Below are 26,192 nucleotides of genomic sequence, written 5' to 3' on the forward strand. Positions count from 1 at the left end.
TCTAGATAAATTGTTAATAAAGTAAGGAAAATTATTGTAGGCTTTGCTCCTACATACATTGGTAGTGTGTCCTTCTTTAAGATAGTTAAAGCAAACAGGTTTGAATTTTTGCTTACCTTTTCCTTTGAATGTCAGTCGCTTCTTTGATGCTTCAGCATTTGTTCCTGAGGATTCTCCTTCCTCATGTCCAGGGAAACCAAGTCTATTGGTATTCTTTACTGGTCTAGCCGACTCAAGCTTCTTCTCTAGCTTAACAATACTTTTGCTGAACTTAGCAAGTATTTCCTTAGACTCAGAGAGTTCTTTGGAAATAGCAGTATTTGTCTCCATTAGACTTGCATTTTTAGAGATGGCTATGTTCAGTTCATATTGTACTCCTTCTTTTTCCATTCTACTCTCATGAAGGTGAGCAGTCAGTGCACTAATATCTTGTTTCAACTTGGAGATCTCATGGTCTCTGTCCTTCACCAGATCTTCAGCTTTCCTCCGATTCTCAATCTCTTGACTAAACCGGATAGTTAGTCCTTCCAACTCCTTTCTCAGGTTGGAGTTTGATTCATTTAACTTATTTACTTCTGCTATCATGGCTTCCATATCTGCTTCATCTACAGAACTATTTTCAGATAGCTCCATTAGCTTTTCTGTATGTTCTCTCCTTTTTGCTTGAGATGCCTTATATTTGACCATAAGATCATCATAGGCTTGCTCAGACTGAGTGAGCCATTGAGTAAGTTCCCTCAAGGTGTATTACCCCATATCTCTTTCCAAGTGGTTAAACTTATAGAAAGGTAGGCTTTGATACCAATTGATGAATACTAAGAGGGGGGGATGAATTAGTATGCCAAAAATCTCTGCACTAAAACACTTAAATAGTCTGAAGATAATCCGGTAAAACAGTTTAACGGATAGACCGATTATCACACATGCAAACCAAAATGCAAATAAAGAATTCACCCACAAAAGCAATATGACCATAACACAAGATTTTTGACGTGGAAATCCAAATGGGAAAAACCACGGTGAGATGGAACTCACAATTCACTATCTACAGAATAGAAACCAAACCGGTTAAGGTCAGACCGGTTAAGGTCTTACAATGTTCTTCACTAGAATAGATCCTATTAGGAATCTCAATCTCAGTTAGGAGATAAGTCCGATTAAAGACTACCTTGCTAGAGGATTTTATATTCACAGAGGTGAACCACCTTGTTAGAGGATTTTACAAAAGGCTTTTGGGCCTACCCGGTTAAGGGCTATAGACTTGTCAAAGATGTGAGTAATCAACAAGTGTTTGATCTATCTAGCACAGACTGCTTGGTTAGATCCAATATAGCTCATAGCTAATGCATTCTAGCATTACTTCAGTCTTCTCTATCTCTCACTCAGTTACAACTTGATCTTCTTAGATAAGATCACTCTTACAACAACTCATCAACCACCTTAAACCCTAGCACAACATAAACCCCTTCTAGCAACAACCTAAAACCCTAAACATGATGTCCTTTAAAAGGAATCTGATTTCATGTCGGTCCAATAGAATTACATTAAAATTTCCTAGGTTCAATGAATCTAGACATACTCAGTAACACGACACAAGAAGTGCCGTCAGTGTGTTGGCATCATCAAACAATTAGTGGATTGGTAACTCATCACAAAATGCTAGTTGGTAACTCATCATAGAGTATTACCAGTTCATACAAAATATCGGTTGCCGGTTTGACAAAAATGAAGACTGGTAAGAATGTGTTATGCTGCTTTGCTCCCTTGTACCGCTCAAGATCTACGAACTGCTTGGGGTCGACATGCTGCTTCAGACCAGGAAACACATTCTACAAAATCACCAATAGTCTAAAGACTAGCATACAACATACCGGTTGGAACAGATACCGGTTGAGCTCTAGCTCATACATATAAAGGGGATCTCAATGCAATTGTGTGTCCATCAATGACAATCACAACATAAACATCAAAAATGCCAATAGGTAATAGATAGTGGTTGTTCACATTATATGACCGGTGATAAAAGAAAATTTGTGAGTATGGAAAGGTATTATGGTGGAATAGTGATATTTGGAGATGACAAATCCCATGTGATCTGTGGTAGAGGTTCTATTTCTTTTGATGGAAAGCATAATACTGATGATGTCTTGTATGTTCTGATTAATTAAAAAATAGGTTTTCAGGACCCGAAACCTTTACATCATAGATAGAGAAAAAGCACTAAGAAGAACAGAACAAAAGAGTTCGTAGACAAAAAGACTGGCCAAAAAACTAGTGAACAGAAAGAACAGCTTAATAGAAAAACAACAAAGAAACAGGGAATGTGCTACACAATGATTTTCTTTAGCAGATCCTCCACCTTTGTCACCAGCTCGTTATAGGTGGCCCTGACAATTTTTCAGGTCTTTCAGATCCTTGTTCGGTTTCTTTTCCTTCCTCTTGCCTCTGGTGCGGGTTTTGGGACCTTGAGCTTCCCCTGTTCCTTCAGCTTCCAGTTCTAAGTCCTGGATTTCCTTTTCGTCATCCATCTTGCTGATGAGGGTGTGGGTGTTGTTGGCTGAGATCTTAACAATACTTAGGCTCTATTCAGCAATGTTCTTCAAGCACTCCTCAATTTTATCAACTTTGGTGATAGTGTCTGAGAGAGTTTTTTCGCTAGTGTCCACAAGGCTTTTTCTATCTAGCATCTCCTTTTCAATCTTCTCAAACCCAGGGTTGAAAGCATCTCTGATGTCTTCAGCTTTGGTGATGGTGTTTTTCAGGTCCTCAATATAGTCGGCCATTATATTTCCCTCCCTAATATTAATGGTTTCCAGAATCAAGACTCTGTTACAGAGCTTCTTGTATTCATCCACAACTTTCTTGTAACCATTAATGAGCCACTCCATAGTTTCCATGAAACCATGCAAACCCTTGGGAGGAGGGCCAGATGAGGGAGCAGCTTTTCCAAGAGTAACCTATTCTTCTTTGGGGATGTGGAGGGCAGAAATTGTGTCGGCGGCCTTGAGAGTCTCTTCCATAGTCTCCTTTTCCAGGCTGTGCTTAGCTTCTAGGGTCCTTGCTTGCTTGTCAGCTTTCGGTTCCTTGCCAGTCTCCTCTATTTTCTTGTGTTTTTTTCGGGTTCGGGTATGGATTTTTGTTTTCTTCTTTAGTAGCCCTTTAGGGTTCTCCTTCTTAGAATCATCTGAATCCTCCCCTTCCAAACAGATGCTAATCAGGGGTTTGCTTTGAGGCTTTTTGCCCTTGGATGAAGAGGGTCTTGTTTTTCTGTATTTCCTCTTCTTCTCGCTTTCATACTCTAAGTCATCCAAACTATCCTTTGTATCAGATGAAGAGTCACTATCGGATTCCTCCTCCTCAGAAAAGGCAGAATTAGACATCTCTTCCTCAGAATCCACATAGGGCAGTCATTTTTTCTCTTTCTCAGTTATTGGGTACCTTTCAATAGCTTCCCTATTGACCTTCCTATCTCTGTAGAAGTTGTAACCTTCCCTGGTGAGACCCGTAGCTTGAGCAATTAAATCTTCATCGATTTCAACCATTTGATCGCCCATTTTTAACATGCCCTTCTTCCAGTTCTTGCAGAAAAGACTGGTTACCATACCATCTCAACTGTGGAGTCTCTCCATGAAGTTCATGAGACCACCTTGCTGCAGAATACCCCAAACCTCTTCCTTCTATTTCCATTCTTTACAACTACTTGGTTCATATTGCCTCCTATTTCCACCCATGTTGTCACTACTCACGGCCAAATTTTGAAACTTACAGAGCTGATTAAATTGAGAGCTTTTTGGAGCTACAATTACCCAGAAAGCGTGAGAGTTTATGGCATTGATGTTATGATGAGTGATTTTCTCATTATTAAAATAACTCGAAGTACTCACATCAGTATTTTTCATAATTATCCTATCCATCAAGAGTCTTTGGAGTGCTTTTATATCGCTCATTTCTAATGATTTGTCTGACATCTTCGGGGAGTCCGCTTTCACCTATCCACGTGGTAGTTGCCTCACTTTTAACTGCCGCATTGGTAGCCCAGTGAGCAAAGCCATTGGCCTCCCTATAGATGTGGGAGATATGGCATTTTTAAAAGGTGCTAATAATGTCAATAGTAGAGGTGATTATGTTGTGAATCAACCAAGAAGGTTTTGAAGTCCCATTAAGGCACTTTATTATATTATTTGAATCCCCTTCTATTCATAGATAGGGGCATTTCCATTTTTTGGCTAGGATGATGCCTTGAAGAGCTGCCATTGCTTCAGCTTTATGATTGGTTTGGGTTCCAATAGGGACAGCAACCATTTCCTTGCAAATTCCTCTATGATCTCTAAGAATAGCTCCACAACTTGAAGGACCTGGGTTACCTTTGGCAGCACCGTCAAAATTAACTTTGAGCCAACCTTGAGGAGGGGTTTGCCACTTAGCTTCAAGCCTTTTATCTTGGTTGAGATTAGGACCATCAGTGATCTTCATATTCCATACCCTTAAGATATTTGAATCCAGTGGATTGTTCAAGTAACAAGGACCCTTTATGATCCCTATATTTTCCTAAATAGACCATTGAATTTTCTAAAATACAATATCTTGACTGAGGGAGACATCCCTGAAGATTCAGTTATTTCTTTCTTTCCATAGACCCCATAAGATGTGAGGAAGAGAAAGTTGCTACAAACATCTCAAAAAAGGGTTAGCCCATTGAATATTCTAGGAGGAGAACATATCTCTAATGTTATTAGAAAACACCCAAGCGATACTAAAGCTCTTGAGGAAGCTTTCCAAAATAGAGGCTGAGAAGGAACAATGGAGAGAAAGATGGTCCACAGACTCTTCCTCTTGAAGGCACATCACACATCTATTAGGGAGGGCAAAACCTTTGCCTTTGAGGTTGTCAAGGGTCAGGATCTTATTTTGGAGGATAGTCCAGAAGAAAAAATTGATTTTGGGGGTAAGACCCTTAATCCAAGCTTTAGACCAATAAGGGTTAATAGGAGGGGGGGGGAAGGACACAATACATAGAAGACACAGATAAAGTTCCTTTGGGATCATGTTTCCAAATAAGGGAGTCCTCTTCATTATTCAACCATACCGCAGATAGATGGATCTTGAGCTTAGAAAGGCTAGGGTGGATACTTTCAATGTTCTGCCATTCATTACCATCCCAGTACTCAACAACTAAGGAGCCAAAAGATCTAATACAAAAGGGAGCATGGGGGGCCCATTCGTTGAAGTCCATTGGAGGTTTATCAAAAAGCCAGGGATCCTCCCAAAATTTTACTTTCCTACCATTTCCAAGTTTTCATATCACTCCTTTAGCTATACTTTCTTTACATTTAGAGGCATGATTCCAAATGTGGGATCCATTAGTACTAAGATCCAAATTGAGAAAAGAGGAGAGAGAGGAGGACAGAAGAGAGTACTTACTTCACCAAATTTTGCACCATTCAGAATCGGAATGAAACATTCTCTAGACTTGTTTGGACAAGAGAGCTTCATTTAAAGTATGAATCCTCCTGAGGCCCAGACCTCCTTTGCTTTTCGGCGTACAGACCTAGTCCCAGGCCACCAAGGACATTCTTTGCTTATCCTCAACCCTAGACCATAGGAATCTTCTTTGAATTTTCTCAATTGCTTCAGCATACTTAACTGGAATTCTGAAAAAACTAAGAGCATAAATTGGAATACTTTGAAGAGTAGCCTTAAGGAGTTGGAGCTTGCTAGCTTGACTTAAGAGGGCCCCTTTCCAACCAGTAAGTTTTTTATGAAATTTGTCCACTAGAGAACTCCAAAAGGGATCAGGAGGGGCAATTCCCATGGGGAGACCAAGGTAGGTGGTAGGAAGGTCAGCAGTCCTACACTCCAAGATTCTGCTAATCCTCTGTTGTCTTCTCTCTGGAGTATTAATGAAAAAGACTTCACTTTTAGCCCAATTGACAAGCTGACTCGAAGCAGAGGCAAATTTACATAGGGTGCTCTTCAAAACTTTAGCTTCTGAAATAATTGATTCCCCCATAATAATAGTGTCATCAACAAATTGTTGGTGGGAGCAGATAAGGTCAGTAGAGGATGGTTGGAGGCCCTTAAAGGAGCCTTGCAACACCATTTTTTCCATGGTCCTTCCAAAGCATTCAGCCATAATAATGAAGAGGATGGGGGAGATAGGATCTCCTTGCCTAAGACCTCTAGAAGCTTGCAAAAAAGTAGAAGGAGAACCATTGACAAGAACATCAAAAGTAGCAGAGGTGGTAAGTTGGGAGAAAAGGTCGACAACTCTAGAGGAGAACCCAAAAGAAGTGAGGATTTTCTGAAGTAAAGACCAGTCAACCTTGTCATAGGCTTTGGAGAGATCTAGCTTTAGAACCATTGACAAGAACATCAAAAGTAGCAGAGGTGGTAAGTTGGGAGAAAAGGTCGACAACTCTAGAGGAGAACCCAAAAGAAGTGAGGATTTTCTGAAGTAAAGACCAGTCAACCCTGTCATAGGCTTTGGAGAGATCTAGCTTTAGGATGAGACCCTACTTCTTTGCTCTAACAAGAGAGTGAATGTTCTCATGGACTGTAATAATGGAGTCAAGAATTTGTCTCCCAGGAACAAACCCATTTTGCTAGTGTTTAATTAATGCAGGAAGGACAACCATAATTCTAGAGGTAAGGACCTTGGAGATAATCTTGTAAAAAGAATTGCAGAGGCTAAGAGGTTTGAATTTGTCCAAAGAATCAACACCTTGAATCTTGGGGATGAGAGCAATAAAAATTCCATTGATTTCTTTCAAGAGTTTTCTAGCCCCAAAAAATTCCTTAACCCCATTGGAAACATCAATTCCAACAATCTCCCAAAAATCTTGAAAAAAGAACACTGGGAAGCCGTCTAGACCAGGCGCTTTGTTACCATCAAAGGAGTAAACAACATTTTTAATTTCTAAGTTAGAGGGAATGGAGGAGAGGGAGGAATTCTTTTAAGCATCAATGAGACAAGGAATGTTCTGAAGAAAAGAGGATTGGGCTTCAGCATCCAGACTGTGATCCCTCTTGAGGAGGTCCGAGAAATACCTCTTAGCTTCATTCATTATTTCATCCTCCTTGACCAGCTCCCCATTCTCCACAACTAGCTTGTTCACCCTATTAACTACTTTATGCTTGATAGTCGACATATGGAAGAATCTTGTATTCCTATCTCCTTCCTTAAGCCAGATGCATCTCGATCTCTGCTTCCAGAATGTTTCCTCTTTGGCAATAATATCATGGTATTTTTTGAGAGTCTCATTTTCATTAGCAATAGACACAGTATTGAAACCATCCTTCTGGATCTAATCTTTTATTTCCTTAAGGTCTTCTTGAATTTTACTCTTAGCCTCAAATATATTTCCAAAACTAGTTTTGTTCTAGAGTCGTATATTGTCCTTCACACTTTTGAGTTTCTTGACAACTTTAAACATAGCCATTCCCTCAACTTGGATGCTCCACCATTTTTTATTATTTCTTTTGATTTCAGGATGGAGGGTCCACATTTTTTCAAATTTGAAGGGAAAGTTTCTCTTTCTATTGATTGAGTCAGCAATGAAGGTGATAGGGAAATGATCAGATCCAAACTGTATGTGTTGGCATATGGACACTCCAATGAGACATTGTATGTGATTGAAGGTTTTTTCATTGATGGCAACCTTGCAATCCTATGGCACCGGCAAGACATCATACCAGCAAAGCATTACACAGGCAAGATAGTGCACCGGCATCAACAGATCACTCTACACCAGCACCGACATAGAAGAATACATATATACTAGCATAGAGGCTGACAGGATTTTTGTTATGTAATAATTTGTTTATTATTGAAAGCTGACTTGGCAAATTGTAAAATGACTCTTGTATATAAAGGAGATAATTGTAGACATTTAGAGAGGTATATAGCAAGCATAAAGAAAATTATTAGGCAGACCTAATATGCAAATTATAGGTCAAGGGTATATGTAAAGAACAGAGCAAGAACCGGTACTGAATCTGGCATTGGAGATGCTATTATAAAGCAATACAAGTCATTGGATTCGTATAATCCTTATTGTAAGTCAGTGTGACTTCCCATTGAGTAGTGAGCTCTAGGCAGTTGGCCTTCCTGCATGTGCAGGCCCCTATTGTAAGTAATATTCTCTTATTGACCAGTGAGTGAATATTGTGGGTCACAAATCCCACCAAGGTTTTTCCCACACCGGGTTTCCTCATTAAACATCTTGTGTTATGGTGTTCTTTTCATGTGGATGTTTCTGATTCTTTTTATTGCATTAATTCTTGCATATCGGTACACTGTTATTTTATGTTCTACATGTTTTAATCTAAGAAATTCTTATCACCGGTTAGATACTGATTCACCCCCCTCTCAGTATTTGTGGGAATCCTAACAATTGGTATCAAAGTTTGGTCCTCTATTTTTAGAAGCCTAACAACTTGAGGAAGATCTTGACACCGGTAAAGATGGAAAATCTGATGAAGCAACTTGAAGGAGCTCTTATAGACTATGATGCAGAGAAGTTGAAAAATATCAAATTAGAAGATGATTTAATAGCAGCTCAGGATATCATTCAGGCACTTCAAGAAAATCTTACTATTGCAAGAAATAAGAGAAGAGAACTTTGTGAAAAATTGCAAAATGAGAATGATGAAAAAGAATCACTTAATGATATGATAAGCAAGCTGAAACAAGAGAACATGACAACAAAAAATGAAATGCAGGATATGACTATGAGATTTTGCAAAGAGATTGAGGATAGAAAGAAGAATGAAGAAGAATTGACCAGAAGACTAAGTGATGCAGCAAATGAGAACACAAGACTTAGCTATGAAAATGACATGTTGAAGACAGATTTGATGCATACTCAGAATGACTCAAATGAACTGATGAGACAAAAAGAAATCTTGGAAAGGGACCTGGCAACTGCAAATCAACATAAAGAAAAATTCAAAAAAAGCTCAGAGGAACTTGGCACCTTGCTGAAAAATCAAAAACCTAAAGGTGACACTTCTGGAATTGGCTTTGAAGTTGGTGAAAGCTCTGGTACTGCAAATACTCAGGATCACAGCAAACCAGTAAGACCATCTAATGCTTATAAATTCAATGGAAGATGCTTTAACTATAATAAGTATGGTCATAGAGCAAATAAATGTAGATCTAAGAATTATCAGAATATCAATACACCCACCGGTCAATGTTCAAAATGCAACAAATTTGGTCACAACTCTGAAAAACTGCAAAATGAATGTGAGATGTTATGTTTGTGGAAGATTTGGACATTTATCAAATCAATGCAGAACAAAAACCGGCATAGGTTATGGGAAAGCTATTCAGAAAAATAATGTAACTTGTTATGCATGTAACAAGATTGGGCATATTGCTAAATTTTGTAGAAGTAAAGGTACACGGGTAGACAACAAAAGTGCTAGCTTGAAAGGTAAAGAAAAGGTTGAAGAGGTTAAGCAAGAATTCTCAAAGCAATGGATTAAAAAAGCTGACCTAAATATTGGGAATACTCCTCCATTAGTAGAACCAATAAATGCTTCACCGACAGGATAGAGTGATGCTTCACCGGCAGGATAGAGTAGTGCTCCACCGGCAGGAAGTTCTTCATCTAATTGAAGAAAATTTCCTTGAGGGTTTGGCAATCTAATGACACATGTGCTATTATTTCCTCGGTCAAAGATAAGAAGTTGAAAATTACTTCTTACTGGCAGACAATGTTAAGTAAATACTTAACCGACATGCAATTAATGTGGTAGATGGTGAAAAGACATTATAAAAATAGGGTTTTGGCTCCATTTCACTTCACCGTGATTTCAAACTTTCAGACAGCGTGAAGATTCCGAGCTAAGGCATTTCAAGAAAGAAGCAAGCACACTCCAAGCAATCATCCATCCAAGATAGAAAAAGGTATTTAATCATGGCATCCACCTCTACAATTGAATACATAGCAAACCCTACTGTTGTGGAAGTAATTAAAAGACCTAGGCCTGTATTTCAGTTAGTCCTCAAGATAGAAAAGAAGGATGATACCTTAGGTGCATTTTCTTAAATCCCTAAAGGTGTTGTATATGTTGAAGACCCTAGAATGTACATCCATTGCAACATTGAAGAGTTAGGAGATGAGGCAATCAAAACCATGTATAAAACCGAGATATGTGATGATACCGGCAATGTTAAAGTTGAACACAAGGTTATTGAAACCCTAGGATTCACAGAAATCCTTAGCATTCCTAAATTTCCTAAGGATGTGATTAGGATAGTGTTAAGCAGAGTTCATGGAGAATTTTTTTGGTTAGATGCAATTCATAAGATCACCAAGGAAGCGGTAAAAGTTGTCACAGGGTTACCGACCACCGATAAAAGACCAGACAAAAACAAGAAAGTTTCCAATGACCTAGTAATAGACCTAACAGGTGCAACATTCGATAAGAGATCTATAAGGGTTAATGATATAAAAGATATCAATGTGGGATTCATAAGTATGATATTAGGTTACAAAGCCACTCATGCTAATAGACTTAACTCAGTTTCAAGTTTATGCATTAAGAGTGCTTATGATATGGTGACAGACAATGCAAAAATAGACATTTGTGAATGGTTAAAAGATGAACTGATAGACAACCTTGGAAAGATAAAGAAGGATAAGAAAGGAACTTTCAGATTTGGAAATCTGCTAGTATGCCTAATGCTTCACATAACAAAATAGGTTCCTGGTATAGGATATAAAGAACTAGGATATGACATACCGATAGGAAAGCAATTGACAGAATTATTTAATACCATGGGTGAGAACAAGGAAAACAACATTCATGACTTTTTCCAAGCATTGAAGACAAAAATGAAGAAAAGAATAAGGTTATCTCAGAAAATAATACAAAGATGACACATGCTTTTTTATTAAGAAAGATGAAATATGGATGGAAGCAGTCATCCCAAGGACAATTTGGGTAACCGAGATGGGCTATGAGATAGATGATCACATAGTTGAAACTTATGCTAAAGCACTTCTGGAAGCCCCCAAAGAACCTAAGGAAGAAGTATTTGGTAGTGCTGAGACCATAGAAAGCCAAATATAGTCTAAGAAAAGAGTAAAGAAGGTAGAGGCATTTGTGAGGAAAGGATCTAGACAAGCAAAGGCCATTAAGGAAGATGTATTAAAGAAAACCAACATAACAGAAGATGAGTTGGCAGCTCCACAACCTGAAGCTCATCTATCATTAGTAGGTACCTCTTCGGAAGGTGACATGCCAACAACTTTTAAAAGAGTTGTTAGAAAAAGAGATCCCTCACCGGCAACCACTCCTTCACCTAGAAGGACAGGGTAGAAGAAACAAGTAGTGAGATCTCTGGTTAGAAAGGTCACACCTAAGAAGAAGCCAACCCCAAAGAAAAAGAAAAGGACAAAAAATTGATTTGGCACCTCTAGACATATTGTTAAATGAAATCATACAGGAAGGAAAATTGAAAAACATAGAGAAAATCTATGACACTCTATCTGCTGATGAGAAAGGGCAAGTTGAGGAAAGTGTAATACTGCATATGGACATGTACAAAAAGTTTTTGATGGAAGTAGTCAATGAAATTCCCGATGATCTGTACAAAAGACTTGAGGCCAGAAGGCAAGCAGTGATTGAATTAGATAAGAAAATAAAAATAGAAAAACTACTTGCTGTATATCCGGTAAACCCTCCCAGGGAAATTGATGATTTGACTGCTTAGGCAAACCGGTTAGTATTCTCTACTGCACACCAACATATTTCACTGATGGCAGGAAGAGTTACTGAAGTAACAGAGGAAATAGAAGATGGTTGGGATATATTCCTGGTTGAAAAGGAAAAACAAGAAAAATACAGGAACCCTAAGCCTATCAAAGTATATCAGAAGGATAGGGACAAAGGGAAAGGCAAAGTTGGTGGACCTCCAAGCATAAAGGTTAAAGACAACCTACCCCCACCTATGAAAATCACAACCACTAAAGACCAACTGACAGCATAAAGTATGGATGTAGAGGATAGCAATCCTAATCCTGAAGTCCTATACACTGTAAATGTTGATACCCAAAAGATCAACATAACAGTTGATAAAGATACAACTGACAAGTCAGATATGGCTAAAGAGCCTCCGGTAACAGGAGATATAGAGAAACTAGTAGAGGATACAGGGAAAAAGATAGAATCTGAGGCACATACAAAGAAACCAATAGAGCTAAAGGCTCTGGAATAGGTTCACAAGGAAACAGTGCCACCGGTAAGCAATGAAGTAGGAAAACCAGTGCTAAAAGAAATGCAAACACAAACTGACCTACCAGAGGTCAATACAAGCATGGTTACTTCCACCGGTACTTAGTTTGTTGGGTCATCATCAACATTCAAGTCAACAAATGTGACTGAGGTATTACTTGAATCCATAAAGAAAATAACTGACTGCAATTCACAGGCTTATAAGGCAATAAATAATTCAATACCAATTTTGAAGATAATTGCTCCTAATTGTAACATAGATAATAAAGATTCTTTAGGACAATTGGACACATTATGTAAATATATTTATGGAAATATTGAGAAAATAAAGGAAGAATCAATAAAGGACAAGGTAGAAAAAGAGAAACAGAAATTCTTTGATGAAGAAATAAAGAAGTGTAATAGAGACTTTGACACACTTCTACCAGAACTATGTAGTTTGTTAAAAGAATACAAAAATCTGTATAAAGATACATGTAAAACAAACTTCTTGACTATAGATATTGACAAGAAAATAAGCAAGACACCGGATGAGATAAATAAGCTTGCAGACAATTTTGTCAACTCACTGGATTCATTATCAGTTTTTGAAGAGAAGATAGCAAATTTTGAGGAAGAATTGCTCAAACTAGAAAGAGAAAAAGAAAGAATAATAAACAAGGCAAAACACTTGAGATCTAAACTAAGTCCAAGATTGGACTATTTAGCATCTCTACGGAAGGAAATCTCAGAGGCATTAGCATAGGGAAGCAAAACACCAGCAAAGCATTTGCAGCATCTCACCAGTACTGTGAAAAGGACTGAAACAACTTAATTTGGGCGATCTTTTTCAGATAATAACTACCCAGCTATAGGGTTGAGGATATAGATAGATGTAACTACAAACTCTACTAACATCTTGACAACCTTTATCATTGATGACAAAGGGGGAGTAGTAGGATGAGAAAGTTCAAAGACAGGAATCATATGCTCAGGGGGAGCCCTCATATTTTTGGTAGACATTTTTGGTAACTTTTTGGACTACACATTTTGGACACTTTTTGAAATTTCTCATGAGTGTTGCCATCAATGCCAAAGGGGGAGATTGTTGGCATATGGACACTCCAATGAGACATTGTATGTGATTGAAGGTTTTGTCATTGATGGCAACCTTGCAATCCTATGGCACCGACAAGATATCATACCGGCAAAGCATTACATAGGCAAGACAGTGCACCGACATCAATAGATCACTCTACACCGGCACTGGCATAGAAGAATACATGTATACTGGCATAGAGGCCAACAGGATTTTTGTTATGTAATAATTTGTTTATTATTGAAATCCAACTTGGAAAATTGTAAAATGACCTTTATATATAAAGGAGATCATTGTAGACATTTAGAGAGGTAATATAGCAAGCATAAAGAAAATTATTAGGCAGACCTAATATGCGAATTATAGGTCAAGGGTATATGTAAAGAATAGAGCAAGAACCGGTACTCAATCTGGCATTGGAGATGCTATTGTAAAGTAGTACAAGTCATTGGTTTAGTATAATCCTTATTGTAAGTCAGTGTGACTTCCCATTGAGCAGTGAGCTCTAGGCAATTGGCCTTCCTGCATGTGCAGGTCCCTATTGTAAGTAATATTCTCTTATTGGCCAGTGAGTGAATATTGTGGATCACAAATCCCACCAAGGTTTTTCCCACACTGGGTTTCCTCGTTAAACATCTTGTGTTATGGTGTTCTTTTCATGTGGATGTTTTTGATTCTATTTATTTCATTAATTCTTGCATACCGGTACACTGTTATTTTATGTTCTACATATTTTAATCTAAGAAATTCTTATCACCGGTTAGATACTAATTCACCCCCCCCTCTTAGTATCTATGGGAATCCTAACAGTATGTGGGCCGACAAAGAACAAAAATACTGACTATACCAATCATCAGAGATGAGAGTCCTATCAAGTCGCACTTGGATAAGGTCATTACCAGTTCTTCTGTTAGTCCAAGTGTAATTACAACCCTGTATTTCCAAGTCATTGAGAGCCTGAGAATTAATTAAATCCATAAGGGCCATCCTACTTTCCAATTGAGGAGGACTACCTCCAAATTTTTCCTCCTCTCTCAAAGGAGTTTTGAAGTCCCCCATAACCATCCAACTAAGATTTTTGAAGCTGTCCCTAGCCTGAATGATTTTTTTCCAAAAAGAGTTTCTAGCCTTTAAGGTATTAGGAGCATAAATGTTGGTAAGAACCCATGAAGTACCATCTTTTAAATGCTCAAATTTAATACAAGAGAAATTACTATCCTGAATTATGACCTGACCTTTAACAGTATTAAGGTTCCAGATGGTAGCAATGGCTCCTGAAGCGCCTTCGGAACTACCACCACTAACATTACCATTTTTGAAGAACTTCAAAGATTCAACTTTTTCTCTACTCATTTTGGTTTCTTGAATTAGAAAAATATCAGGATTACTATCTCTTATCATATTCCTAATAATATCATGTTTATGGGGATTATTGAGTCCCCTAATATTCCAAGAGATTATCTTCATAGCTACTTACCAATTCCCTGCTCCTTGAGAGTCTTTTGGGTTCCATCTACAATGTTCTTGCTGGCCTCCTTGTCTCTGACTTTGTGGTCAGAGGGCCATCCTGGGGAAGAGGAAATATACCCCACATCAACTTGAGCTATTCTGCTGGATTTCCTTAGTAGAGAAGTCGAGGGAGTAGATCCTTTCTTATTCTTGTATTTTGGTTGCTTCCATTCAGTTTCTATCATAGGAGCTGCTTCCATGTTGTTGAGAATTTTGGAGATTTCTTCTTCATTGCCCTAGTTAGGAGTTTTGGAATTAGTTGAAACATTGTTCACTATTCTGGAGCTTTGTTCTGAGTTTGAGAGGTTCATACCCAAAATTGCACATTTTTGGGCTTCTTGAATTTCAAAACTTGGAATGGCTAGAGAAGAATCAGTCCTTTCTTCTTGGGGGTCAGGGATCTCTCCTTCCTCAGGTTGGTAATCTTTTTTTTCTAGTTCCTTGCCTTCATAAGTGTCAGCAATCACTTCAACTATCTCATTTGAAGGATCATTCTGATCTTTCATTTCCTTTTTTTGAGTTCTACCCATGGGGCTGACTTCGGTTGGTTCATTTCTCACTACTTCCTGGGTTGAGGGACTAGAGATAGAAACTTCCTTCTTTTCCCCCAAAGGATTAATGCGATTGGAATTTTCTTCTAATTCTCTAGATTTTTAACTTGCCACACCATTTTCTCTAGCACCTTTTGATTTTCCATCTGGGGTTTAGGCTGCTTGGGTTCCACCTTTGGCTTGTTTGGGTAGGATTTTGCCCAATGACCTACTTTTTTATAGTGGAAGCATGCAAAAGGTATAGATTCATATTCGATGTGTTGTTTCCAAGTTCCTAGCTTTGAAACTAGATCTATTTGTTCTACCATATCTGCTTCAGGGGCTACTCCTACACAGAACCTTGCATGAGTTAGTCTTATTTTTGAAGCAGTGACTGGGTCTATTGAGAGAAACTCGCCAAAGGAGCTTGCTATTCTAGAGAAAATACTTTCTACCCAATATTCAAGAGGCAATCCTAGTAGCTTTATCTAGACTGGAACTTGCGCCAAGAGAGAATCGTTCATGTTTAGGTTTGGATGCCATTTTCTAAGGACCAGAGTTGTCTTTCCTACCATCCAGAGGCTCCTGCATAGAATCTTAACCTTATCTTCTTCACGTGAAAATGAAAAAGACAGAAGGCCTTTAGGTAAAGTCGATACTTCATCATTTCCCTTGAGGACCCATTTTCATTTGACAAAAGCCCTTACAACTTCAATATTAGGATGCGAACCCATAAATTTCCCTACCAAGGAGTTTGACATACTATTGATATTATGGTCCAGAATCTGGTCAGGGATAGAGATAGCGAACTTACCACCAAAAGGGTCAGAAATATTCTTAATAGGAGGTAGGGAGGATTTACCAGTAGGTCTAGTTCCAAAAAGGGATGACCATTTCTTTTTTTCCCTTCTGCTATCAATGGAGTCATCACGTGGAATGGGCCCCCCATTGGACCCTTCCCCCAAAAGCCCAGATGAGCCCACTATCTCCTCTGGTAGAGTACCATCAGACTGTAAGTCAACAATAGCCTCCGGGATGTCTGGAGGCTTATCCTTATCACCTATGGGACCAGTAGCTTTGATCTTGCCACTCCCACCATTGGAACCAGGGTTCCCACCTTGCTGAGAATTTGAAATTTGAGTTTGCCCATTATCGCCAGCTGCTCCAGCTTCCGTCATGACCATTAATTCAGTATGATTCATTGAAAGCTACCATGTCTTGTATGTTGAAGGTTTGAAGCATAATCTTTTGAGTGTTGGATAGATGGTTGACAAAGGTTATGCTTTACAATTCAAGAATGGCAAATGTAAGATCCTAAATGCGTTTGGTAAAGAGATTTCATCTGGAACTAAGACTGGAGGTAATATTTTTCATTTGAATGCTGGTGAGAAAATTTGTCTGATTGCTCGGTTTGATGAAAGTTGGTTGTGGCATAGGAGAATGTGTCATGTTAATTTTGAATCTATGATTAAGATCAATTCTATTCAATTTGTTAGAGATCTTCCGAATATTGTTAAGCCTGCTAATCCGGTATGTAAGGAGTGTTAATTTGGTAAGCAAACAAGAATTTATTTCAAGAGAAAGCAATATACATCTGATGGATTGGGAGACCTTATGCATACTGACCTATGTGGACCTACAAATGTTAAAAGTGTGCAGGGTGACAAATATTTTATGTTTATAATTTATGATTATTCCAGGATGACGTGGGTTGTCTTTTTGAAGCAGAAATCTAAAGCATTAGAAAAATTCAAGATATTCAAAGAAAAGGTTGAGACCGAGTCAGGATTGAAGGTGAAATATCTGAGATCCGACAAATGCGAAGAATTGTATTCTGACAAGTTCGATTCATTTTATGAGAAGCATGAGATTAGAAGACAATTATTTTCTCCTAGAACCCCTCTACGGAATGGAGTTGTTGAAAGGAAGAACATGATTATTTTGGATGTTGCAAGGACTATGTTGATAGAAGGAAATGTTCTGAAGATCTATTGGAGAGAAGCTATTAGCACTACTGTTTACACATTCAACCAAGTTCATATTAAAGGTGATACTGGTAAGCATCCTTATGAGTTATGGTTTGGTCATATTCCTACTGTGAGATATTTTAGAGTATTTGGTAGTAAATGTTATATCAAGAGAGATGACGCCATAGGAAAGTTTGATGCAAGAAGTGATGAAGGAATTTTCTTGGGATATTCTACAAAAAGAAAAGTGTATCAGTGCTACAATAAGAGATTGAAAAAGATAGTGAAAAGTACAAATGTGAAGGTGGATGAGAACCTTGGGAAAGAAATCAAAGCTTGGGGATATGATGATGGTCAAAAAATTCTTCTAAATCCTATTCAGATTGAGGAATTGAAGCATAATCATCCAGTAGAGATAGTTAATCTGGATGTTGTTGTTGTTGGTGGAGAGGTGCAGGAACCTAAAAATCATAATAATCAGAAGACACTGAGGTGTGTAATATTGAATCATTCAGAAAATTAGATTATTAGTGATAAAAATAAAGGTGTGATGAAAAGAAGGCTAGTTGTTGAAGAGGTATGTTTGATTTCTAAAATTGAACCTAAATATGTTGAAGCTTGCAAAGATGAAAATTGGATGAGAGCTATGGAAGAATATTTAAATCAGATTGAGAAGAAAAACACATGGGAGCTTGTGCCTTGACCTAAAGATAAGAATGTGATTGGTACTAACTGGGTATTTAGGAATAAATTGAATTTAGTTGGTGAAGTTGTCAGAAATAAAGAAAGACTAGTATGCAAAGGATATTGACAGAAAGAAGGAATTGATTATGAGGAGACTTTTGCTCTGGTAGCCAGACTTGAAGTTGTTAGATTGTTGCTTGCATATGCTTCTTATAAAGATTTCAAGGTATATCAAATGGATGCCAAATCTACCTTCTTGATCAATAATCTTGAGGAAGAAGTCTATATTGAGCACCCTAATGGATTTTCATTATCTGGTGATGAAGATATGGTATGTAAACTAAAGAATTATCTATATAGATTGAAACAAGCCCCTAGAGCCTGGTATGCTAGATTGGATAAATATTTGTTGAAATTGGGATTTAATAAAGGGACTGCTGATAGTAATTTGTACTTTAAGATTGAAAATGATAACATTTTGATTGTTGAAGTCTTTGTTGATGATATTATCTTTGGAGGTGATGATGACTTGAGTATGAAGTTTATCAGTGATATGTAGAAAGAATTTGAGATGTCTATGATAGGTGAGATAAAAATTTTCTTAGGTTTGTAGATTTCATAGACTAGAAAAGGTATCTTTATATCTCAAATGAAATATGTGAAGGAATTGTTGAAGAAGTTTGGGTTAGATGACTCCAAACCGGTTGGTACTCCTATGGTGACTGGCTGCAAATTATCTAAGAATGACAAATCTCTGAAAGCTAATCAAAGCTTGTATAGGTCTATGGTTGGTGGACTACTATATCTTACTTAGACTAGACTGAACATTATGCATGTTGTGTGCATGGCTACTAGATATCAAGCTGATCCAAAAGAGAGTCATGTCACTGCTGTGAAGAGGATATTTAGATACTTAAAGGGAACTATGGATTATGGTTCGTGGTATCTGAAGAATGATGATTTCATGTTATGTGCTTACACTAATACTGATTGGGCTGGTGATATTGATGACTATAAGAGTACCTATGATGGTGCTTTCTTTTTGGATAAGAAATTGGTTTCATGGGCTAGTAAGAAACAAGATTCAGTATCCTTGCCTATTATTGAAGCTGAGTATATTGTTGTTGCTGGTAGCTGCACTCTAGTGGTTTGTATGAAATAAATGTTGAAGGATATCAAAGTTATCTATGACAAGCCTATGATAATTCCAGTGCTATTAACATGTCAAAGAATATGGTGCAACATTCAAAGACTAAACATGTGTCAATCAAATATCGTTACTTGAGAGGAAAGGTTAGTGAAGCTGGAATATGTATCTACAAAGGAATAGATTGGTGATATTTTCACTAAGCCTTTGCCTGTAGATAAATTTGTCTACTTGAGGAAAAAGTTATGGGTATCCACCCCTCACGATGAGAACTAGATGCATTGAGTTGCATCATTCTATTGGACTTGAAAGTCCTATTTCTTTATCGAAGTTGATGAGTCGGTGCTGCTCCTTTAGCGGAGTAGTCTGGTTATGTGTTTTATGAGAGAGATTCATGTCTTATGGGGGAGAGTTTGGCTATCTATTTTGAGATCTTTGGCATTGCTATCAAAAGGGGAGAGAAGCATGTGAAAAAACTATTTTATCTACTTGATCTTAGGGGGAGTTTGTTAGAGTTAATTTCTTTATTTGCATTGATTGTTTTTCACATTCATATGTTACCATCAATACAAAAGGGGAAGATTGTTGGACATTGTTGCTGCTAGGATATGTTGTTGTCATTGATGTCAACATATTCCTTCTCTTGTGATTGTAGATTGGTTTGGTGTATGGATTATTTCTTGTATCATTATATTCTTTTGTATTAGTTTTGGTGATCCGGGAAGCTTAATTGATCATACCATATGATCCACTTTTGTAGTTTTTTCTTATCAGTGCTTTGCAGAGTTAAATATATCCTTCGGTATATTCTGGTGTGATTAGATCTTGTGCTGAGATTTTGGGATATTTTTTTGGATGGTCTTGTGTATCTTCATTTCAGATGGTTCATGATTTTGTGCTCCACAAGTTATATTTCTTCATGGCAATTATCGTTGTTTGAGTGTTCTTGAGTTTTAGATGTTGGTCGATGAAGATTTGATAAGTAGTGTTGGTGTAACTGTTGCTAATGATTCTAATGTTCTTGTTGGTGTTTCCTAAATATGTCCTCATTGTTTTGACAATCTGCATTGATTGTTGTGTGAGTTGATGGTGATTTTACTGAACTGGTGATGCTCTTCGTGTTATGCGATTGATCGTGGCATGATTTTTGGTGATGTTGCATGTTTAGATATTTGAATTAGGTCCACGTTATGTCATGTACATCATTATATTGGTCTGGTGGTCGATCTTTATATCGTGTGTTGTAATTTTGTAATTGTGAGTTGAGGGTTTAGCCAACCTGGTTGTCAAGGTTGATGAATTGTATAAATAGATGATATTGTCATGTAAATTAGTTGTCGTGGTTGTGTCTGCATTATTAGAGAGTGGTGTGTGTGAACAAGTGTTTCATCTTTTTGTATTGTGATTGAAAAGAGATTGGTGTTGGAGAGCTGACAATTGTGCTTAACCAGAATTGTCATCAAGCATTTGGAGATGTTATTATTACAGTTCATTCCTTCCAGATTATAGTCCAAATATTAGTACAAGTTAGTGAGACTTCCCTAAGGGTTGTATCCATCTAGGTTATTATCTTTTGAGTAGTGAGCTCTAGGCAATGTGCCTGAATGCATGTGCATTCCCCATTGTAATATTTTCACATACTACTGGAGAGTATCATCTTATTGTGGGTAGGTTCCCGCTGTGGTTTTTCCCTTAACTGAGTTTTCCACGTCAAAATCTTGGTGTTGTGTGTTGTGCTATCTACTTGATTATCTTTGTTATTGCTATAGTTTATCAAATATATTTCTATGATTAAGTTTGTAGATCTGGTGATAACTTATTCACCTCCCCTCTCAGTTTTTCTTCATTATTGTTTCTAATAGATATGGTTGGTCTAGGTTTATTGAATAATTTTTATTATGCAGTTGGTTTTTGTTGGGGGTTTTCAAATTTGTGTTTAGAGGTACTTGAAGGCTAATGATAGGTTGATCCCTATTGATTACTTTATCATCAACCACTCCATTATTTGTTCCATTCTTATTTCAAGGCCAAAATTTTGTCATCTCATTCATTGTTCTAGAGTTGTTGTTATTGTTGTTTTTGTTTGAAAATTTTCATAAGCCCTTTTGCAGTTAAAGATTTCTCAATTTGAGTCCTTTATCTATAACCTGATTAAATGTGTTTAGATATTGGACTTGTAGTTATAACATTATTTCTTGATTCAAGCTTTCAATGAAGATCTGCACTAGTTCATTGTTTGGTAAATGACATTGAATTTTACTTGCAATACTTATCCATCGTTGTAGGAATGAAACAAAGATTTCTTAATTATATTTTTTGGTTTTAGAAAATTATATCATTGTTATGTCATGTTCAATACTATAAGAGAAGTGTGCAATTAATTTATTAGCTAATTTTCTCCATGTTCATATATAATGTGATAGGGGTAGAAACCATTCCATACATTTCCCTTCAAGACTTTAGGGGAAGAGGCACATGAGATATGTGTCATTGTGATAAACCTCAAGGTAAGATATGAAAAATTACCTAATATGATCTCTAGGGTCTCCCTTTCCCTTGTATTTATCAAATTTTAGCATTTCAAAGTTTGGTGGAAAGGGTGACATGTATAATTGTTTATCAAATGGGTAAGGACACAACTCCTCCATTGTGTAAGTCTTCTTATATCTTGTAGCCTAAAGGTTTATCATTTGTTATTGTATATTTGCACATGTTGCACTAGGATATTCTTTGGTGTCAATTATGTGTTTATGTTTTTTTTTTTTGGTGACTCTATTATTGGTTAAGTGTGTATTTATTTTGGTTAGAATGGTTTAATTTATGGTGAAAGGTGTTGTGGTGAGTAATAGGTTTAGATGTTGGGTTTATGTTGGATGAAAATTTTGAGTTAGGTGGAGGTACATATGTAGATAAAAGCTTAGTCAATGGATTGTGTTGAGAGAAGTGGGATGTTAATTTGGGGGGTTCTGGTTGTATGTTTTTGTAGGGTTGGAATTTTATTATGATGGTGGGGGAAAGTGTTGTGGATCTAGATTTTGATTGGGTGGTGCACCATGAGAGGTATAATTTTGGTTCTTGGTTGAAGAACCCAATGGGATTGAAGTGTTTGTTTGGGGTATGGTTGCTATTATTGGTGCTTGGGAGGTATTAGCATTGTTTACTTGTGAAACAGGTGGTGGTATGTGAGGTTGTTGGTTTTGAATTGGTGGATTATGAGTTGTGTTTTGGTTGTTTGTGCTTGGGAATATTTTATGGTGAGTTGGGATGGTGTTAGTTTGGTATAAGGGTTGTGCATTAAATAATAGGTTGTTAAATTGTAATCCATATGTGTGTGGCATAGGTATGTTAATGTGGGTAATGTTATGGGAAGTATTAACAAATGACATACTTGTGGGTAATTATTGAGAAGTGGGGCTATTAGCCGAGGGTGGTATACGTGAATATTATAGGTTTTGTGACATAATTTTGACTTCAAGTTCTTTCACAATAGACATAAAAGTCAACAGGAAGTTTCACTCCATGTTATGCAATTAGTAGGAAATACCTATTAGGATTAGCCAATAAAATTGCCTCCATAACCCAATGAATATAGGGATCAGGTAGGATGTGTCATCAATCTTCTCTTGAGTAATATTATTTTCAATGTTGGACAAGGAGAGATCATCATTAATGGGTTTAAAATAGCTCCCCTTAGAAGTGTTTGATTGAACTCTAATGATGAGCCAGGCTGCAATGTACTAGTTGGATTGAATGTAGGGTCAATTTCAGGGTCCATTTGTTTCTTTTTGGCTTGTGACTATGTGTTTACCATACAAGACTTAAAGGTTTGCTAAATGTTATGATAATGGATGAAAAGAATGACAAGAATGATGTGACTATGCAAAGATAACTAATGCAATGACTAACCAACTTGAACAAAGAAAGTGAATACTTTCAAAAGATAGTTTTTGGAAAACTTTGGTTGATATAATCAAACCTAGCTAGCTTTGTTAGTCTTAGGCATAATTATTTCTATGAACAAATATGGTTAAATCTAATTCTAAATTAAAAGAATGTTTTGTTGATATGGAAAGTTGGGTAGCTGTAATAATGCAAGCTTGGCCTTAAAATGCAAGTATAGGGTAAATGTGAAAAGTATGCAAGTCTAAACAAGGATGAACCTAATTTCTAGTCTTTATATGGTGTTTGAATCATAGGTATGATAAATTGGTATTTCAAATCATCAAATAAACCTTGGGTTTTCAATCTTAAATAAAATGTGATAAATGATATTTTAGTTGTTGTGTTTTGATTGTTTGACACTTGGGATAGTTTTTTGGCTTGTTTGAATGTTGATTGAATTTTTGGCAAGAAAACACAAGCACTGAAAAAAATGGCTATAAGGCTCTGAAACTCAAAGTATGACAATGGGCCTAAATAAGCCCATTTTTTTTTTATGTTTGTACTAGTATATCACAATTGAAACACTCAAAAGAAAGCACAAACTAGGTACTCAAGAGGGGAAATCACTTGACAAGGCCCAATCGATTAAATATCATTTTTGAGTCGATAGCTAGAGGTCGAGTGGCACAAGCATGAAACAACTGGCTCACCTTTCCTCTCACCCCAATGGTTTGAAAAAATTAATAGCCAAGGGATAAGAGTCCGTTGGACTAGTCAAATAATATTGAAGGGTTGGGCTCTAAAATAACACAATGATTCATAGTGGAGGAAATACTAAGAACACCAATCTATCTACAAGAATGAGACCCAAACAATCAAGTGAGTATCTCTTCACCTTATGTCTTGAAACACTAGGGAACTGACAACTTTCGATCTCAACTCTTTAAATAATTTTGTGGATCTATGTGCTTGGAGGTCAAATCAATGGGTGATGAGGTCCAAAGGAAATCTCCACTTTGGAAATAAAAATTGGGAAGTTGTATATATTTCTCTTACACCCATGCTTATATGAGAATATGAGGGAAGAGGGTACATAGATATTACTTCAGTCTAACACAATAAATTATGCAAGTACACCAATCACAAAGACAATTGTTCATTCTCTTAAATAAATTGAGGTGTTATCTAAACTACAAAAACACAAACACATAAGCCCTAAAAGAAATCCATTTGTAGTTTCAATATTCTGCCTTCTCCCAACTATTGCCAAGGTACTACATAAAATAAATTAGTTTCCAAATACATGCCAAAATGCAAAGAATATACCCTTAATTAATTTTTAATAGATTTTCAAAAATGTATTTTTTTTGGAAAAATTCTCTTATGTCCATAATTCATGATTTATTAAAAAAATATAAAACTACCATATCTCACTCAAAACTAATGTTCCAAGAGAAATTTTTGTATTGTAGACTTTTGAGATGATCCTTAACCTACAACTAAAAAATATTTGGTTTTCACACATAATTAAAGATTTATGAAAAAACCTAAAAATATAATATCCCATGCAAACATGATGATCTGAGGCTGATTTTAGGACTTTAGACTCCTCAAATAATCCTTAACATCTAGCTAAAAAATCATAGATTTTTTTTATTTGTGCACAAAATTAAAGATTTATGAAAAAACTAAAACTATAATATCTTAACGCAAACATAATGATCCGAGGCTAACTTTTGGACTGTGGGCTCTCAAGATGATCCTTAAATTGTAGCTAAAAATCATAGAAAAAATTGTTCTACCATTTGAGAATTATTTTAAAATACTTAGAAACCCTAAATTTTTCCTATAACCCTATTTGTACAAGGTTAGTCTTCAAAACTTTAGATAAAATAGACAATTTAGGTTAGGAAAACCTCCAAAAATATAGATCTAAAAGGGGAAGGGGTCCCATAGTTAGACAACTCAAATAACCAGAGGACAACTGAGAAGGGGGGGTGAATCAATTGTCACCAGATTAAAGAACTTTAAGCATTCAAATTCTTATTACTGGAACACATAAACTCAATGTCAGAATGCATAAACCAAATACTGGAATAACTGATATAGAAATTAAACATAAACATAAATCACCAAATAGTTACCATTCATCCAAAACACATGACACCAAGATTTGTACATGGAAAACCCAGTAAAGGGAAAAACCATGGTGGGAAGCCTACCCACAGTTAGATAATACTTCTGCAGTAAGTATGCGATTACAATATGAGGGGCCTGCACATGCAGGAAGGCCAATAGCCTAGAGCACACTGCTCATCACAAAAGGAGCCTCACTGACTACAAAATAAATCTAGACTATAATCCAGAAAGAAGAGTGAATTGTAAAGATAGCATCTCCTATGCCTAAGAATAGTTCCGGTTAAGCTCAGTACCGGAGGTTGTAAACCTCTCTTACCAATCCAATTTGATCACCTATGAATGAAAAAAACCTTTGCATATGATTACCATATTATTCGCACATAGATAGTCCTAAATCCCATTACCATTCCCATGATATACAAAGAGATCTTACATCATATTTATACCAACTCGGGACCTAAACAATTAGGTAGGCCACCTATAAGATAATACAATAAGTTCATAATATAAACCCACAATCCAATGATCAAGCAAGTTAACTTAGGCTGAAAATAATGTAAACCAATCATTAAATCCCATCGGTAACACATCAAGAAAATCCTCCAACACGTTACATAAACCGGTCCATAACCTAGATAACATTGGACCCAAAATAGGTCGCCATAAAACAAATCCAACACCATCTATCAACAGGAACATAGACAAGATAACCAACAACATCCTGAAAGCCATCTAGAATCCGCACCAACACCACTTATCACGTGCATCAAAAGATCTTCAACAAAGCTCTGCCGGTAAAACCCTTATTGGCGATCAAAAGGCTTACTAGAGAAAATGAGAGTATTTGAGTCATCAAATTTTGAACCAAATGATTATGATACACATCTGAATAGCATGAATGATAGATTCAAACCAATTCCACAAACCAAAGCATACTAGAACATACCAGATCAATATCATAATACAAACACTCTACTAGAACCAACTGGAAACCAATAAACAACCATAAT

This window comes from Cryptomeria japonica, chromosome 9 (genome assembly GCF_030272615.1).
Source record: "Cryptomeria japonica chromosome 9, Sugi_1.0, whole genome shotgun sequence".
In the NCBI taxonomy this organism is placed as follows: Eukaryota; Viridiplantae; Streptophyta; class Pinopsida; order Cupressales; family Cupressaceae; genus Cryptomeria; species Cryptomeria japonica.